We start from the raw sequence: 12,735 nt of genomic DNA, 5'->3' as shown, positions 1-12,735 counted from the left end.
CTTGTGACGGGGATCCCGGGAGCGATGGCAGGGAGCAGCTGGGATGCTGTTTTCCTCCTCCGTAGGTAGGGGTTGGTGGTCCCGGGGCCCGGTGAGATGACGGGGAGGCAGGGTTGGATAGGTGCAGGGTCGCTTGGACTGCGCAGCGCGGTGCCGGATGGCACGGTAGTACTCACTCAGCCACAAATGTACGCAAAGTCTCTGGTAAACCAAACGGCTGGATGGACGGGTCCCGCAGCCGGCTGCTGTGGCTTCTCCTGGACGGTTAGTGGTGGCTGCCTTTCCCTGCACCTGTGTGTATGTTCAGTCCTTATGGCTTCCCACCGGTAACCCGCTCCCCAGCGTGTATATGTGCCGGAGAAGCCCTTTTGCCCGCAGGCTCTGGCCCTTGGAACTCTAGCTGTGGCGGTAGCTGTATTTCCTTCTGTTGGTTGGATGGTTGCCTTCAATCGGGTCTTGGCTGTTAGGAAACCCCTGGGGTTCCGGTCACTGACGGATTTGACCTCTAATGGCGGCTCCAAGCCTGGTCGGGGTCCGCAGGCCCTGCCTGTGTGTGCTGGCTTCACTTCTCTCCCCGGTTCGGTACCGGCGGGCCACCGCCCATCCCCGGTCCTACGGTTCCGCGTTGATCTGCCTCTCCTGCAGACGGCCACCACCATCTGCAAACCTTGCTCTTGGTGCCCGGGCCACACACCCGGACACGGTCAGTTTATTCCTCCACTACTTCTTCACTCCTCACTCCACTTCCCTAACTGATCTCTACTGACTTCCTTTTCCCGCCTCCAGGACTGTGAACTCCTCAGTGGGTGGGGCCAACCGCCTGGCTCCACCCCACCTGGTGTGGACATCAGCCCCTGGAGGGAGGCAACAAGGATCTTGTGCCTGGCTAATGTGCCTGTCTCAGGGTGAGGTGTGTGTTGTAGTACCTGTGACGACCTGGCTAGTCCAGGGCGCCACAGGTGACTAGAGCGGAGTTGCTGCACTGAGGCTCATGATTTCTGAGCTCACAGTACTGTCTATAAGGACGGCCTCATCCAGTCCATGCATTGTGTTCTGAGATTGTACAGACGTGCATAGATGTTTGAATAAGCCCTTATACAGATTACATGAAGGCTCCCATACACCGGGCTAAATTCGCCAGGATCAGACAACAATCTGATGTGTATGGGGGCTTCCCGACTTACCTCGAGAATGGATGTCAAGGGAGGGAAGGAACCGGCTTATTGGAATTTCACTTGTTGATCCTTTTGTTCTCTTGAAAGATAATCCACCACCAAGAGAAGGCGACATCTGTTCTCTGATGGAGAACACAGAACATTTGGCCGAGCACTCCTGTATGTGATAGTCAAGAGAGAGCTGTCGGACAAATGATTGTAGGGATTGTTTATGGGCCTTAAAGGGTTTGTTTAGTGAAAACAAGTTATCACCTATCCATATGACAGGTGATAACCTGCTGATCAGTGTCCGATCACTGGGACCCGCACTGATTGGGAAAACGGGGTATATTTATCCATGTTTCAGGTATGTGTGACATCCGTTTTTAAAATGGATGCCACACGTACTCATGTTATTCTATGGTGTTCCTCACACATGCGTGTTTTCACATGGACAGTGTGGCCCCATGTTTCCCTGCACGCAGACATGTCCGTTTTTTCTCCGGCAGCACGGGTGTCACACTGATGTGATGCGTATGACACGTACTGGAGAAAATACGTGTCTCTGAAATAAAATGATTTATTATACTCACTTGTCTCCAGCCCTGCTGTCACTTGCTTCCGATCCCCGCTCATTATACTCAATAAATATGCACTGCACAGAGGACCTGGAAGCAGCAGCACCAGAGACACTAGTGCCAGGGACAGCATCGCTGGGGACAGGTGAGTATCCAAGGAACTCTGATGATATCCTGACGACACCCACGCTACTGCGGGTATAGTGACAGTGACTTCAGGGGTTCATGAAAGTTCATTGGGTACTCAAATGAACCTATGACGTTACTGCCGCGACACCCACAATACCGCGGACGTCACAGGGGTGTCATCAGGATGTCATTCGAGTTCATTGTGATCTCAGATTAACCCGTGACATCACTGCCACACCCGTACACATACTGCTGAGGTCGTCCCTGCAGTGACCTAAGCTCACCTTATGAGATCCAAGTCACCGAACTAAAGTATACACAGCAGTCTGTGTGTGCACTCCCACAATCAATGAGGAACAATCGGTTCTCTTTTTTTTTTTTTAATCCAATCAATTTTTATTGTAGGAAGTTACATTTCAAAAGGAGAAATTCAGTTATCATTGGCAATAATACACAAAGAGAAGAACGCTGTAACACGTGGTAGTATCACCTTTGATTAGGATTCACATTTCCTGTCACACCACCAACAATCATGTCTGATGCAAGTTGCAACTATTTTAGGTTAATCAATACCCAATACGTTTAGAGTCAACCTACCAATTTACTCTTTAATCCTCAAAACAAGGGTTCCAAACAACCAGAACCAGAGAGTAAAGGCCCCGTCACACTAAGCAACATCGCTAGCAACATCGCTGCTAACGAACAACTTTTGTGACGTTGCTAGTGTCGCGGGCGGGAAGGAGGGTGTCAGCACACTACGCTCACCCCTTCTGCTCGGGTCCGGCAGCTGCTGCTCAGTGGTGGCTCGAGCTGTAGGCCGGTTCCCGGGGGTCTCTCGAGCGGCACTCCTCGCCCGTGAGTGAAAGGGGTTGGTTGGGTGTGGGGATTGTTTATAGTCCGTGACGCCACCCACGGTTGTGGTGATTTCACCACCGCTGCTCAATACGGGGGTCCCGGGGATGGTGATGCGGAGCAGCCAGGTGTTGTGTTGCCCCTCCGTGGGTAGGGGTCGGTGATCCCGGGGCCCGGTGACGGTTTGGGAGGTGCAGGGCCTGGTGGGCGCAGGGACGCGGGGGCAGCGCTGTGCCTTGCGGCACTGTGGTACTCACTCAGCCTGAGACATTGACACAGTTTGTACGGTAAACCAAACGGCTGGTAAGACGGTCCCACGGACGGCTGCAATTGCTCTCCCAGTAGGTGACGGTGATGTCCCTCTTCCTTGCACCTTGTGTACTAGTTGGTTGCGATGGGTCCCCACCGGTAACCCGCTCCCCGGCTTCAAGCTGGACCGGGGGAGCTCTACTCTTTGCCCGCAGGCGCTGGCCCTCAGAAACTGGTGCCCTGGCGGTGGCGGTGTCTCTGTTGTACAGGTTGGGCTGTTGCCTTCGCTCGGGTCTTGGTTGTTGGGGGATCTACGTCCCCTTCACTGACGGATTCGGCAATTTACGGCGACTCCAAGCCTTGCCGGGGTCCGAGAGGCCCCTGCCCTGGTGCTGACTGTCCTTCGGAACACTGCTCAAGACCACCGGGCACACAGCCTACGGGGTCCTTCCAGGAACTTCCAAACGGTCCCCCTCCAGACAGTCACCGCCGTTGCTGACCTTGCTGACCTGCCCTGCACTTAGCTGGACTCTTCAGGCTTTTCTCTCTCTCTGTCACCACTCTTGCTCTCCTCCGTTTCTCCTTTACCTTCCTCACTTTCACTTAGTTGTTTACTCCTTTCTAGCCCTCAGCTAGACTTTACTCTTGCCCTGCCCGGGGCTAATCTGCCTGGTACTTCCCGCCTCCAGAGCTGTGACCTCCTTGGTGGGCGGAGCCAACCACCTGGCCCACCCCCTGGTGTGAATCATCAGCCTCTGGAGGAAGGCAACAAGGATTTTTGGTTCAGCTTAGATGTGCCTACCTGGGATGTAGGGTGTGGTGGTGTGTGACCTGTGTCCCCTGGCTTGCCCAGGGCGACACATTCCCCCTTAGCAAAATGCAGACCGTCCGCGGGCTGCCGTCCCACACCGGTTTTATTTTTCTGCAAAAAGGGATAACAAGGTAAATAACACATAAATACATTTTCAATAACTCTTCCCAAAACGGGAGGCACATTTACTTTAACGTTGCATAACGGTTTACGGTTACGGTTTCCGCTCTCTCCCACCCAAGCAACCTGGCCCTGATGCTGCCCCTAAAGCCCAGGCAGCACCCCTTGACCCACAGTCCAGCACACGGTACCCGAGCGGGATCTGTCCTTCCCTCCAGAGGGTAGCCACCGGTTCCTTTGGTGGCTGGGCCCCAGCCTGCTCTGCTGAGGGCCCTCCCTCCAACCTGCCTCTCCGGAGGCGGCACTGCGGAAAACGGTAACGGTAAACATATTTACAAGCCACTTAACGTTTGTGGGTGCCCTGCAAGTTCACGGGCTTGTCCATGGATAGTTCCCTTGCAAAACTTTTAAACGGTCCCCACGGGGACAACGGTGCCGGCTCCGGCCGGTTCAATCACAAGCAAATCAGGTGAAACTTCGGTTAATCATCTTTCTTATCATTCTTTCAAACTTTCAAACAGGTGGTCCCAACAGGGACGGTATTGCGGGCATCCACTGCCCTACTCCGGTTGCTCAAGCTCTGATGCCGCTGCCAGGGGAGGGAGGTCTGCGCTCGCTCGGGCCTCCGGGCCCCTTCTTAGTTTGGCGTCCAGCGCAAACCACCCCCGCTCCCCACAGTACCGGGTGTATTGTACAATGTCACCCGGCATCAGATTGCGGCCGGGATGTTCCTCAGGCAGGTGGGCATTCACATTCCGCCGGGCTACAAAAACTTCGGCCTCCAGGCCCGGCTCGTAGATGAACCCGTAGCCCCGGCGGACATCAAACCGCCTCACCTGCCCCACGTACAACGGTCCTCGGACACGGGAGGTTGCTTGCCGGAGGTTCTCTTTCTCCCGGATCGCTCCTGCAACCAGTTCGGCCTTCTTTCGCTCCCTCTCGGTGATCTCCAGGCCCAGCGGTACCGGCTCCCTATCCCAATACGGCGCTGCTGCCAGCGCCGTCGCACGGGTCGGGCCCCGCGGGACATCCTGGACGTTGCCCACTGTCAGGAGTATGGGCGACAGGTCCCGCGGTGTCTTGGCCTTGGGCGCTGCCTTGCAACAACAACCCGGCGCTACCTCAGCCGAGGTGTGGGGATTGGGCATAGGGGCTTTCCGCTGCTGGGCCTTCGGCTCGGAGCGGGTCATCGGCTCCGGCTCGGGGGGTTTTTCAGGGGATGCCTCCGGTTTCTCCTTCGGCGTCTTCCACGGTAACACCTCCGGTGTGCCGCGGGCTCCGGCTACAGGTCGGCCCGCTTGGGCGGGGACGATGGGTACTGCTACCGGTTGCGGTGGTAGCAGGCCTAGTGGCGGGGTCACGGCCTCCGGAACGGGTGGCAAGGGAGGCAACGGGGGGAGAGGGCTTGGACCGGGCCCCACAGCCGCGATGACCGGCCCTCCAAGGGCATCGGGACGTGGGTCACTCACCCTCCCTTTCTCCGCTTCCTCCTCGCGTCTCCGCACGGTGGCTACAACGTCCGCCATGTCGGCCTCCCACTCCTCCATGAGGAGCTGCATCCTGACCTGCAGCCTTTGGTAGAGCTGCGCGGTTCGGATCTCCACCCACGCCGCGGTTCCAGGCGCGGGGGCTACGGTGTCACGGGACGGCATCCACATGATGGCTTCTTCTTTTGCTTCCAGGAACGGTATGTTTGCAGAGTCCTGGCGTCCCTGCTTTTATAGCCGCAGCTACAGGCGGCCAGCCGCCATCGCGTCCCCCTTAGCTCTTTCCGGCCCCTCCTCTCTCAGGGCGGGGTTTTGGCCTTCGCGCCTCTACTGCTCGAGAAGACGCTCGAGCGGGAACTTTTCGCGCCAAAGATGGCGGCTTCTGAAATTTTCCTGCCGGATACCTCCGGCGGTAACAAGGCGCACCTCTACCTGACGGCAGAGCGGTAAGATCCTGTTCACGACGCCAAGTTGTCGCGGGCGGGAAGGAGGGTGTCAGCACACTACGCTCACCCCTTCTGCTCGGGTCCGGCAGCTGCTGCTCAGTGGTGGCTCGAGCTGTAGGCCGGTTCCCGGGGGTCTCTCGAGCGGCACTCCTCGCCCGTGAGTGAAAGGGGTTGGTTGGGTGTGGGGATTGTTTATAGTCCGTGACGCCACCCACGGTTGTGGTGATTTCACCACCGCTGCTCAATACGGGGGTCCCGGGGATGGTGATGCGGAGCAGCTAGGTGTTGTGTTGCCCCTCCGTGGGTAGGGGTCGGTGATCCCGGGGCCCGGTGACGGTTTGGGAGGTGCAGGGCCTGGTGGGCGCAGGGACGCGGGGGCAGCGCTGTGCCTTGCGGCACTGTGGTACTCACTCAGCCTGAGACATTGACACAGTTTGTACGGTAAACCAAACGGCTGGTAAGACGGTCCCACGGACGGCTGCAATTGCTCTCCCAGTAGGTGACGTAGATGTCCCTCTTCCTTGCACCTTGTGTACTAGTTGGTTGCGATGGGTCCCCACCGGTAACCCGCTCCCCGGCTTCAAGCTGGACCGGGGGAGCTCTACTCTTTGCCCGCAGGCGCTGGCCCTCAGAAACTGGTGCCCTGGCGGTGGCGGTGTCTCTGTTGTACAGGTTGGGCTGTTGCCTTCGCTCGGGTCTTGGTTGTTGGGGGATCTACGTCCCCTTCACTGACGGATTCGGCAATTTACGGCGACTCCAAGCCTTGCCGGGGTCCGAGAGGCCCCTGCCCTGGTGCTGACTGTCCTTCGGAACACTGCTCCAGACCACCGGGCACACAGCCTACGGGGTCATTCCAGGAACTTCCAAACGGTCCCCCTCCAGACAGTCACCGCCGTTGCTGACCTTGCTGACCTGCCCTGCCCTTAGCTGGACTCTTCAGGCTTTTCTCTCTCTCTGTCACCACTCTTGCTCTCCTCCGTTTCTCCTTTACCTTCCTCACTTTCACTTAGTTGTTTACTCCTTTCTAGCCCTCAGCTAGACTTTACTCTTGCCCTGCCCGGGGCTAATCTGCCTGGTACTTCCCGCCTCCAGAGCTGTGACCTCCTCGGTGGGCGGAGCCAACCGCCTGGCCCACCCCCTGGTGTGAATCATCAGCCTCTGGAGGAAGGCAACAAGGATTTTTGGTTCAGCTTAGATGTGCCTACCTGGGATGTAGGGTGTGGTGGTGTGTGACCTGTGTCCCCTGGCTTGCCCAGGGCGACACACTAGCGATGTTGCTGTGTGTGACATCCAGCAACAACCTGGCCCCTGCTGTGAGGTCGTTGGTTGTTGCTGAATGTCCTGGGCCATTTTTTAGTTGTTGCTGTCCCGCTGTGAAGCACAGATCGCTGTGTGTGACAGCGAGACAGCAACAACTAAATGTGCAGGCAGCAGGAGCCGGCTTCTGCGGAGGCTGGTAACCAATGTAAACATCGGGTAACCAAGAAGCCCTGTCCTTGGTTACCCGATATTTACCTTTGTTACCAGCCTACGCCGCTCTCACTGTCAGTGCCGGCTCCTGCTCTGTGCACATGTAGCTGCAGCACACATCGGGTTAATTAACCCGATGTGTGCTGTAACTAGGAGAGCAAGGAGCCAGCGCTAAGCATTGTGCGCTGCTCCCTGCTCTGTGCACATTTAGCTGCAGCACACATCGGGTTAATTAACCCGATGTGTGCTGTAACTAGGAGAGCAAGGAGCCAGCGCTAAGCATTGTGCGCTGCTCCCTGCTCTGTGCACATTTAGCTGCAGCACACATCGGGTAATTAACCCGATGTGTGCTGTAACTAGGAGAGCAGGGAGCCAGCGCTCAGTGTGCGCTGCTCCCTGCTCTCTGCACGTGTAGCTCCGTGCGGTGGTAACCAAGGTAAATATCGGGTTGGTTACCCGATATTTACCTTAGTTACCAAGCGCAGCATCTTCCACGCGGCGCTGGGGGCTTGTCACTGGTTGCTGGTGAGCTCACCAGCAACTCGTGTAGCCACGCTCCAGCGATCCCTGCCAGGTCAGGTTGCTGGTGGGATCACTGGAGCGTCGCAGTGTGACATCTCACCAGCAACCTCCTAGCAACTTACCAGCGATCCCTATCGTTGTTGGGATCGCTGGTAAGTTGCTTAGTGTGACTGGACCTTAAGAAAGGAAGATAAGAAAAGGGAGGGGAGAGAGAGGTGGGGGGAGGGGGAGAACCATGGATGGTTGCAAGGAGGCAACCAGGGAGGAGAAGGGGGCGGGAGGGAATTAGATGGCGTTTTGGGGTAGCCCGAGCAGTAACAACAACAGAGATTTAAACACCTTGAATATTGACATGTGGTATGGGTGAACTCCCTGCGTAACACTCTCTTTGACCCTATTTGACCCATTTTTAATTATCAACAGTTTGCCCTGGAAACAGATGCCTGACAGGGGATGCTTATACAGAGTTTAACCACGTGTCCCAAATCTGAAGTATTTTGTTTTTGGCGTGGATGGAGTGAGCCAGACAGAACTCGTATTGGCATTGGAGATTAATTCGGTTATATAGTTCAACTAATGTAGGTGTCTTTGGGGATTTCCAATGCAAACTTATGCAATATCTGGCAGCAACTAGAATGTGAACTAATAAACCCCTGGATTCTCAAGAGAACTCCTCTACACCCACGTTTAGCACTGCCAGACCTGGATTCGGATTAATAGGATTGCCTGTCAGCTCACCCATCAGGCCAAACACCTCCAACCAGAATGAGAAAACCTTGGGACAAGTCCACCAGCAGTGACCAAGAGTACCCCTTTGGAGGCAGCCCTTCCAACAATGTGGCGAATAATTTGGGAGGAACTGTGTTAAGTTGGCTGGGGACCGATACCATCGCAGGTGTACTTTTTTCAGTTGCTCCAGATGATTTATACACTTGGAATATTTTTGGATATTTGCTGATGCCGAGTGCCAGTTTGAAGGAGAGGTAGAGACACTCAACTCCACGTCCCATTTATTCATATAAGGAGATTTTTGCTCTTCGGGGGGGTTATTGAGCCATTTGTATGTCGAGGAGATACCTTTGGATTTAATTCTCTTTTTAAATACCAAAGTCTTTGTTGTAGGTAACAGAGGATTCGACTTTGGAGGAAATTTAGAGGCCAGAAAATGACTAATTTGGATGTGTTGATAGAAACAGCCCTTTAAAGAGGGGTGTTCCCGTACTATTCCCTTAATGGGGTTAACACCCAAATCAGAGTATAGATCCGCCAGCACTGTAATGCCCGATCCCTCCCACCTGGCCAGATTCAAAAAGGGGATTTGAGATTCCAACGACTTGAGGGAAATCTCTGAAAGAGGAATCTGAATCTTTTGAATCAAGTCATTTCGCCAGACCTCCAGGGAGGCTTACATGGTGGGAACACATGGGGAGAACCTTGAACGGCTCAAATATTCTGCTTCCATCATTCATCTGACCGAGCCCTGGCGGGACAGGAAATTTTCAATCTGAGCCCATCTATGTGAATTACCTGGACGCCACCATTCCTTTAGTGATTCAATTAGTAAGGCTTTATAATATGCCGTTATGTTTGGGGTGCCCAATCCCCCTAAGTCATATGGGGGGTATAACACTTTACCTGCGACCCTAGCCCTTTTATTACCCCAGACAAATTTGTTAGTCAACGATTGAAGTTTCATCAGGGTTTTGTGAGAAATTTTGATGGGAAGGCATCTGAGCACATACAATATTTTCGGTAAGAAAACCATTTTAAAGGACTGTATCCTGGCCATCCAGGACAATGATATTTTTTCATACCTTCCCAATTCCTTTTCTAAATTTTGGATCAGAGGTTCCAAATTTTCTTTAATTAACATCTGCGATGGTGTCAGCTTATTACCCAAATAAGGTATCCCCCTGTCGCACCATTTGAATTCAAAGGCCCCCTCCAGCGCACTCCTGGCCTCCACCGGTACATTAAACGGCAGTATCAAAGACTTTGCCGCATTAAGCTTATAATACGACACTTTAGAAAAGTTCGATAATGTGTTCACCACTGCTGGAATCGACACTGCAGGGTTAGAACAGGAAATTATCACATCGTCTGCGTATAAACCAAGTTTATGTTCAAATTCCCCAACTCTTATACCAGAAATGGCTATGTTTTTTCGTATAGCTTCCGCCAGAGGTTCTACCACTAAAGCAAAAATAGCGGGAGATAATGGACACCCCTGGCGGGTGCCATTACTTATTTGAAATTTAGATGACAGAAACCCCGATGCCAACACTGACACATTTGGGTAAGAGTAGAGGGCTAGAATGGATGACTTGATTTTCCCCAAGAACCCGAATTTTGTTAGAACTCTCTCCAGGTATCCCCAGTGCACCCTGTCAAAGGCTTTTTCAGCATCAAGAGACAGGAATGCACTGGGTTCACCCGATATCTCAACCAGTCCAATCAAGTCAAGCATCCGTCTGGTGCCATCCTTAGATTGCCTGCCTGTCACAAAACCAACTTGGTCTGGAGCCACTAAGGTCGGGATCCCTTTATGAAGTCTATCTGCCACTAGTTTGGCATAAATTTTAACATCACAATTTAGGAGTGAAATGGGCCTAAAATTACCCGGGGTGTCTGCAGGTTTCCCTGGCTTGGGTAGCGTGATAATAATCGCTTCTAAGTTGTCTGGAGAAATTGACCCTTTATTTTGCCAAAAATTGAAGGTTTTTAATATAAAGGGGGACAGAGTGGATGTAAATTGTTTGTAATATTCGTATGGCAGCCCATCGGGGCCCGGGGCAGAGTTAGACTTAGTCATTCTGATGGCACCTAGGATTTCATGTGTAGTAAAGGGAAGATTAAGTTCCTCTAATTGCTCATCTGAGACCCGGGAAAGATCCAGGGTGTCTAGGAAACCCTGTATATCCACTTGAGTCGGCTGTGACGTATTGGAATCATATTTTAGATTATACAGGGCCTCATAGTATTTCGCAAATGCTTCTGCTATTTCAATGGGATGTCTAGTGATTGTTCCGTTTGGGTCCCTGAGGAATTCTATTTTAGATTGAACCTCACATTTTTTCGTCCTTCTTGCCAATAAGGACCCCGCTCTATCCCCCATAGCATAAAATGTCGATCTATTTTTTTAAGATTATGTTCGTATTTTTGCAGGAATAGGGATCTTAGTTGGAATCTATGGGTTACAATTTCTTTAGTCAAGTTAGGGGTTGCTTTGGCTTTATTCAGGGATTCAAGGTGATGAATATGGGTTAATATATATTTAATATCTGCGTCTTATTGCCGTTTTTGGATGGAGGCTATTTTTATGAGCTGCCCTCTGACTACTGCTTTATGAGCAGCCCACAGGGTCTCGTCAGAAATTTCCCCATTATTATTAAGTTTGAAATTTACTGTTAACACTGACTCTACTTCATCATGTACCTTCTGCCTACCAAGCAAGCTGGTATTCAGTCTCCACCTAGGGGAATTTTGAACATTAAAGCTACCCTGAACAGACAAAGAGATCGGCGCATGATCTGTCCAAGTAATTAAACCAATATCAGCTGCCACACAATTACTTATAGATTTGCTGTCGACCAAAAAAAAAATCAATCACTATTCTATCTATGTATTTAGAATTTTTCAGGCTTTACACATTAAAAAAAAAAAAAACACATTCATTTCTGTATCTTACTTTTTTTACCGACACCGCACGGATGACCATACTGGCACGTGTGACTTGCACCTGTTCAAACACGGCTGTCTGAAAGGGGCCTTATGGATACCCATCTACTGTATGTACTATCATTTTGTGTTGCAAATTATGATGTTCTCCTCAGCGGCTAAAAATACTTCTCAAACTTTCTAAGGAGTATTATTACCCTTCTGTAAAATATGTAGTGTGACCTCTGCCAGAGCCTGTCCTATGGAACCGCAGTGACAACAGCTTCAGACCCTCAGCGACTTACATCCCTTTAAATAAATAAAAAAAAAAGTTTTGCTTCAAATGACCTGAATCAGGCGGTGTGAGGCTCATGGAGTTATGTTGCCACAAAAAGAGGGAAACACCGAGAAACAGGACTAGGGCCTAATAAATGTGGGGCATAAGAGGATCAGGGGCTGCTAAAGACAGAAAATAAACTGTCAGCGAGATCTGATCAGTTTACTGTGGGTCTACATGTGGGGACTGTGGAAACTACCTACAGCAATGTGTGACCGCAGCCCGATACAGATGCAACCAGCAGTGACTGTTCACTAATGTCACTCCGGGCTTTATCAATATAGAAATGAATATTCAGCCCATACGTCTAGAACAGTTTTATTAAAAAAAGCATGCCAATAATTCTAACAAAAAGGAGAAATATTTATACAGTTTTATTTTTATAGAGAACATTGATTCCATTCTGTACATGGGAACGGCTCACACACAAAATACAGATATGAATAAACCAATCCTGACAGACGGGTACAGAGGGGAGCAGACCCTGCCCTCCGGGGCTCACAGTCTACAGGGTAATGGGGAGGAGACAGAAGTACAAATATATAACACTGACAGACGGGTACAGAGGGGAGGGACCCTGCCTTCAGGGGCTCACAGTCTACAGGGTAATGGGGAGAGACAGAAGTACAAATATATAACACTGACAGACGGGTACAGAGGGGAGGGACCCTGCCTTCAGGGGCTCACAGTCTACAGGGTAATGGGGAGGAGACAGAAGTACAAATATATAACACTGACAGACGGGTACAGAGGGGAGGGACCCTGCCTTCAGGGGCTCACAGTCTACAGGGTAATGGGGAGGAGACAGAAGTACAAATATATAACACTGACAGACGGGTACAGAGGGGAGGGACCCTGCCTTCAGGGGCTCACAGTCTACAGGGTAATGGGGAGAGACAGAAGTACAAATATATAACACTGAC

The sequence above is a fragment of the Anomaloglossus baeobatrachus genome, chromosome 1 (genome assembly GCF_048569485.1).
Source record: "Anomaloglossus baeobatrachus isolate aAnoBae1 chromosome 1, aAnoBae1.hap1, whole genome shotgun sequence".
Taxonomy (NCBI): Eukaryota; Metazoa; Chordata; class Amphibia; order Anura; family Aromobatidae; genus Anomaloglossus; species Anomaloglossus baeobatrachus.
The sequence above is the reverse complement of the archived record's forward strand: the minus strand, read 5'-3'. Positions refer to the sequence as shown.